Here is a 7,621-nt window from a genome sequence, read left to right as displayed (position 1 = left end):
ATTAATATCATATATATTTTTTAATTATGGTGGTTTGATTATAAATATGGTGATTACCTCTAAGGTGGACACCCATCATAATATATGATATTTACCATCTGAATCTTACCATGTCATCAAATGGCAATCATGTATCATGTTAATTATTGTGCCTTTACCCCAAATACCAGACTTTTACATATTTTTCCGTTATTGAAAAACTGTTGCTCTAATTACCTTGAACAAAACTGAAAATCATTAATTAGACATTTGTCTCAAAATATATTCAATAATTTGAATTATTTTTGACGCGCAGGCCTACTCTATTGAATGAGAAACCCTTGGTGTCATACACATTTGCGTTGGGCATGGGAATGTTATCGTCATGATGAAATTATATATTGGGTTATGATTTTGCCATTATGACATGGAGAGCGATTCTCAATTTAATCAGCCAGCATAATTGTATTTATTTTTTATTTAAAATGTTTTTAATTTTAATTTATGTATCTCTCTAACAGAGTTAATTTGAATGTGTATTACAATCCACAACCCATTGCATTTCAATTCACAAAAAAAAAAAACTGATGGAAAACAAGTTGGCACTGCCTAAGTTCATTATGAAATATAAGACAAAAGTGATGTTTTCTGAGATTAAGGGCAAGGCATACATGTTATCTTTTGTTTTGGTGTAACTTAGTCACTTAAAGGGATAGTTCACCCAAAAATGAAAATAATGTCATCGTGTATAGTCACCCTCAAGTTGTTCCAAACCTGTATGAAATAGTATCAACCCAACAAAGAAATGTATACAGGTTTGGAACAACTTGAGGGTGACTAAATGATGACAGAATTTACATTTTTGGGTGAACTATCTCTTTAACACTAAGCTGCCAATAATATAAACCACTGGGGGAGTGCTCTTACTAAGCCGTTTCATTCTAGCGTTTAATGCGGAGGAGGACTCTGGCCTAGAAGTCTCAGAAGGACCGGACTAGAGGAACACAACCTCACTAGGATGCAGCCTTCCATTTGAGAAGCACCCATATTGTATCTTTAAACATTTCCGATGTTTCAGCACTGCTTTCTTACCTTACCTTATTCGGCTCCCCCTGCTGCTGAAAACAGGAAAAACCGTGCAAGAAGAACAAAACACTGCAAGTTACAATAATACACAACAGATATGAAATTATTTGTAAGGGCATGATACGTTTTTGCTCATTTCAATAAGTTCTAGGTTCTGCTTTATGTAGTAATAAAAAAATTAAATATACATTTTAATATTTCGTTTCATCACACCACTAAAAGTTATTTCTTTTTTTGTTTTGTTTCTTTAAAGAGTAAGACTATATACATATGTGACAAATGCAATAATGATGTGCTGTATTTTAATTTACTATTATTGTTATTTTGTTAATTGCATGTGTTATTTAGCATTACAGTGGAAAACATAACAGACAGATCAGCAACCTCAACTATGAGTTCACAGTGCAGACCGTCTGTCTCAGTGTTGTGTTTGTGGTCAGTGCATGAAAGTAAAAACAGAATGGAAAGATCAAGCAGGCAGCCTTCACAAGAGCTCAATCTTAGTGGTCAAAAGTTTCCACAGTACCTGATGTTGCTAAAAAAAAGGTGTCAAAAACAGTCACATGCATTTGCCTGCTTAGTCTATTTATCGCTACCACATGTGAAAGAGTGAACTACAAAGACTTTTGATTTCAGGTGTTACATTTGTTCTCATGGGGCACCGCATGACAAAGCTTTACAACTTCCAGTAGTACAGTTTAACCTACTAATATGAACACATGTTAAAATATCACCTTTCTGATGCTTATCAGCTCATTGTTTGTATTAATAACAGTAAAGAGCAAACATGTTCTTGCCTTGGTTTGATCTGTCAGACTATGGCAGACCAAAAAAAGGCATGAATTAGAAAGAGTGCATGTATGAAAAATGCATGTGCGTAAAGGGTTGTTTTAAAAAGATGAAGAACAGTATGTAACTCCCAAATGGGACAGCAAAAATAACTGTCAGACGGGTTTTATTGTTAAGATAAACAGGTAGTCCTGGCTCAAACTCACACCATCGGTTAAGCCAGAGTTGCAGTGTCATGATTCTGAAAACAAAAACTGTAATGTTTTGACAGAGCTACAGTTTCAAATTAACTTTGTAATATTTAACTTAAAGGTGTCTCTGCATGAACTGTGATAGGACATTTTAACATGTTTATCATGTTACAGGTAAAAAAGTACATTAACATTGAAAAAGATTACATACTTACAAGAGTAGGCCTTGTTCACCTATAGTTAAGTAATACAATATATTGAAAGATATTAAATGTATAAAATATAATATATTATAAAAATTCACCAATTGTTTAAGTTTATTATTTATTTTATTGATTAGTTCTACTGCAGAATGAACAAAAGGTGATAAAGACATTCATTCCATTCATGGTAGCAAATCAAAGATGATAATATGTGACCTGCTGTATGATATGATTATATCATATTTAATTTATTTGCTGTTGGAAACTAATTATGTTGCATCAAAATATATATTTAGTTTTGTGCTCACAAATCAGCAGCGCATCAGAAATAACACAGAGTTGTGTAGTTTCAGGACCACGGACAGTGATATTCTATGTCAAAGTTTGCAGTGCTGTTTTATATACTGTACCTGTGACCCAAATTGATCTATTAGCACTGCTGTCATGGACAGTTGCAATAGAGATGAGGAAACGGATCTATTCGCAGCAGTGTATATTTAACAGAACTCAAACTACTCAGAACACTAGAAACAGCACAACCACTGTACACATGACACAGAACAGAAAGAAACAAAGGACTTCAATACACAGTATTGAATTTAATTAACTAAATGAACACCAGGTGCAAACAATAATCAGACAATAACCAAGGAAACAACCTGAAAACACAGAAAACTGAACTAAACTAGTAAAAACCAATCCAGGACTGAGACGAAGACAGAGCGACTGAGGACCAAGGCAGACCAGGAGGGAAGGAGAAGCCCATGGGAGCCAAAGGGGTGGAGGGACGAAAGTCCCCGAAAATCCATGGCACAGGTAGATTGACGACTGATCAAGGTGGAGCCGGAGGGATGGGAAAGCCCGGTGGAGTCGTAGGGATGATGGTAATAGGTGGAGCCGAGAGGATGAGGAGCCAAGGCGGAGCTGACTGCTTGACAGGCCGAGGTGGAGTTTCAGGCCTGGAGGTTCTAGGCAGAGCTAGTGGGTCGACATTCCAGGGCTGGCGAACACGAAGCCCAAGGCGAATCCAAGCAGATGGGTGGAGCCAATGTAGGAGGAGCTGAAGGGCTGTGAGGAGACAGTGCAGGCAGGGCTGAAGGACTGGGCAGTGCAGGCAGGGGTTTACAAAAGGTTTTCTTGGATGATAAAGGACAGACATAAAATACAGGAATGACCCACTTTGTCGATGCGGAACAAGCAGACATTTAATTTGGCTGACTAGAAACAGGCAGAGGAGGTGGGAGGCAAGGCGGCAACATACACTCTAACAATCCGGTGCTGGGTGAAGAAACAGGTTGGGTGCAGTGAAATGAATCAGGAAGAATATAATCACTCTCCCAATCAATCAGCAAATCCTCCTTCACTACAGTAGAGGGACTAGGGCTCCACTTCATCCCTTCAAACTCCACCAGTATTCCCTCAGGAACCGGCTCAGATCCTGGTCAGACGATTCTTCTGACTCGGGCTCCAGGACAACATTGGCCTCAGGCTTCAGCTCTGGCATCGTGGCGGGCTCTGGCTCCGCGTCTGCAGTTTTCCTCCTCACTCTCGCATATGGTAAAGGTGGATGAGTACCCAGTCCATGTACTCCCTAAGTGTCCCTCGAGGTCCCTCTCCTTGCAGGTGCACTCTCATCTCTTCATTGAGACGTTCATTGAAACCTTTATTGAAAAGCGCACACAGGCAGTTGTCATTATTATGCACAAGATGGTATAATTCCAAGAAATCCCACATGTCTCTCAAGGAACTGGTTCCCATGCGAGAGGAGGATCATTTTAACTGCTGCTAGATCCATTGCTTGGTCAGTTTTTCGGTCACAAAGATCTCAGCAGGATCTAAATGCAAGCAGCTTAAGTATATATTTACAACTCAGGAACAATAAACTACGGTGGCCCAGTAGTGCACAACACAACGAAATATAAAAAGCAAACATAAGTTCACAACACAACGAAAAAGCCACAACACAAATAAATCAAGCCACAACACAACGAAATCAAACCACAACACAACGGAAATACTCCCAACCACTCGGGGGCACTCGGAGCGCTGTAAAGTTGCCTCTGTTCTATAGAGTCGGCAATCTTACAAAGAAATCAATACCACAATTAGTTTTAACAGTACGTAGGCCAACCATTGTTTATCTATATGAAATATTAATTTAAAATCACCTGCATTAGCGCCGAGGCAGCGGGTTAAAGCGTTCTCAAGTATAAATATGCAGCTATTATGCATGTAAGTGATTTTTAATTGATATTTCATGTCGATATACAACTGCACACTTAAAACTGATCGTAGTGTTTAAATATTTGTAAGATTGGCGAATCTATATAGAACAATGCAAGGGAAACTAACTTTACCGCACTCCGAGAGTCCCCTAGTGGTCGGGAGCATTTTCGTTGTGTTGTGGATTTTTCGTTGTGTCGTGGATTTTTCTTTGTGTTGTGGCTTGATTTCGTTGTGTTGTGGCTTGATTTCGTTGTGTTGTGGTTTCATTCCGTTGTGTTGTGGATTTATTTCGTTGTGTTGTGAACTTATGTATGCTTTTTAAATTTCGTTGTGTTGTGCACTACTGGGCCACCGTAATAAACACATACAGAACAACCAAATCTAATGCGACGAGAACTGACAATGAACTGAAAGAATAATAATAATAAGAAAAAATTATATTAAATATTAGAGTAAAACCAAATCTCACCCATTTCAGTTAATAGTCAAATACAGATAAGTTCTGTGTCGAATAAAACGAATGAATTGATGAATTTATTTTAATTTATGCCCTTATAATTTTAGATTGAGAACAAATAAAATGTTCAATGTTCACTTTTGTTGGAAAAATGAGAAGTATATCATCCAGTTATATTTTACATGGATCAAACGTTTATGTCTGTGGTTGGAAGCACTCTGCACTTAAAACTGTGTCAAGTCCAGGAAATGAGCATGGTTTGCTGACTTAGAAAATCATGTGATCTTATCAGGTATAAGGGCATATAACAGTTAACTGTGTGAGCTACTGTACTTTTCTTAGCCTGAGCGAAGAATGATCTGGATGCAGATAAAATGGACAAACAACTTTGTTTGATGATCTTCCTCTTGTATGACATCTGTAAGTGCCATTTCAATAATATCCACATAAATGTAACAAAAAATGTTAATGCTTTTCTAAAGATCTAAAGTTTGTAATCTTTTAACAGTTGAGACAATACATGGAGACATCATACAACTGGATACGGTTTTATCAGTTCATGAAGGAGATACTGCGGTGTTGTCCTGTTTAATTTCAACAAAACAAATAAGTCTGGCTTCATGGTACAAGCAAGTCACTGGAGAAGAACCACGTCTCATCTCTTCCTCTATTCTCCAATCGTCAGAAAGCCAATTTCACAATGAATTTGATAGCAATCATTTTGAAGTGTCAAGAAAAACTGAAAGTTTTATTCTGAAGATCATGAACACCGTACAATCAGATTCTGCCACATACTACTGTGCAACATCTTTCTCTAATATCATTAACTTTGGAAATGGTACTCGTCTGGTTATTAGAGGTGAGTCGCCTTCATGTTAAAGCATTTATAATGATATGAGGGGAAAAACTGATATTAATGCAAAACATCATCCATTCTCGGAGCAGAAACCAGCAAAGCCACTCATCTACGGCTGCCCAAGTTTGAACTAGTTGAGTCGGAGGTAAATGTGCCTCTACAGTGTTCAATCCAAAATCAGTTTGTGAGTGGTGGAGGTGAACATCGTCTCTACTGGTTCAGACATGGATCAGGAGAATCTCCTCCAGGATACATTTATATTAATGGAAACACAAGTGATCAGTGTGTGGGGAGATCTGAAGCTGGCTGTCTTTCACCGACCTGCGTGTACAACCTCCCAAAGAAAACGTTAAATTCACTAGATAATGAAACGTATTACTGTGCGCTGGCCACATGTGGGGAGGCTTATTTTGGAAATGTTTCTAAACTGAATCCTGGTAAGTGTATACATTTGATTATTTCTTCGGTACTTATATTTGGAAATGTCATGCTTTAATAGTCAAAAGTTTTGTAAGAGTTGTTGTACTGTAGAGAAAACAGACCTAAACAATGTTACACGTACAAAAATATAAAACTAAATAAATGTTTTCCTCTCACGCTTTAGACTCAGATGAAAGCCAGAACATACAATTAATTAATATCGGACTTGCAGCAATACTGGCAATAAGTGTTACCATCAATATTCTGCTTTGTTGCTTGTGGAAAAATGGTAAGCATTTTGATGATTTTTAATTCATCTGTAAAGAGCATCATTTATATTAATATTGTTACAGAATATTGTATGAATTGCCTGATCAGTAGTGTAAGAGAAGATACATTTAGTTTTATTATTTACTTAATCAAAAATGCTGTAATATTTGAACATTTCTTTTTAGGCCTTGTGTCAGCGATGAGAAGTCTCTCTTTTTAAATAAGAAATCTCAAACTGTCATATATCTCTATTTAAAAACAGGGAGAAAATCTCAACAAAAACAGACTACTGATGAGGATGATAAGGATGGTGTGTCAATAAACCAGGTGATTAAAAACAGATTAAACCCACTGTTAATGCATCTGTAAGTGACATGATAAACAACATGGAAATCTGCTTATTCTTTTAGAACAGGGAACTGACTTACTCTACTGTGCTGTACCCAACCAAACACTCAAGAGTGAAGAGAATGAGCAGCCCTGAGGACACACTGTATTCTGGTTTAGCATGTCAACAGCAAAGCTGAAAACTTTATATTACCACATTTAGTTCTATTGCTTTGTGTGCAGATATTTCCTTTCCACAACAACAAAAACGTTTCCCATCACTATAAGAAGTACAGACAATATCCTCTTAAATATTTGTTTGTCATCTGATCGGATTTTCCAATGACCTGCTATCGTCCGAAAAACTTTTATTTTTGTACATATGTTTGTATGTGGGTGAGGCCAAACATGTGCCAAGGAGAGAAATGCATGTTCTGGAAAATAAAGGTATGGTAAAAAAGTATTCTTAAGTTTAATTTTCTCAATTCCAAGGTGGCGTGTTTTCAACATTTTTCTTCTCATTGAAGTCAAGTCACCATTATTTTTATAGCACTTTATATAATAGAAATTGTTTCAAAGCAGCTTCACAATAATAAACAGCATTGTACAGAATTATTTACATCAAATATGAGACAAATTCAAGTTCAAGATAATAGTAATAGTCATTCACGTCACAATTATTCTCACACATGCAATAAAAAAAGCAATGCAAATATGAATGTTAAAAGTGATTGAAATGATGCTATGGTACAACATTTTGATAACATGGAAGGCTACGATATTTTGCTATTATATTCTATTTTATTTGCAATTACAT

The sequence above is a fragment of the Gobio gobio genome, assembly GCF_949357685.1.
Source record: "Gobio gobio genome assembly, chromosome: 2".
Lineage (NCBI taxonomy): Eukaryota > Metazoa > Chordata > Actinopteri > Cypriniformes > Gobionidae > Gobio > Gobio gobio.
Note: the sequence above shows the minus strand (reverse complement) of the source record.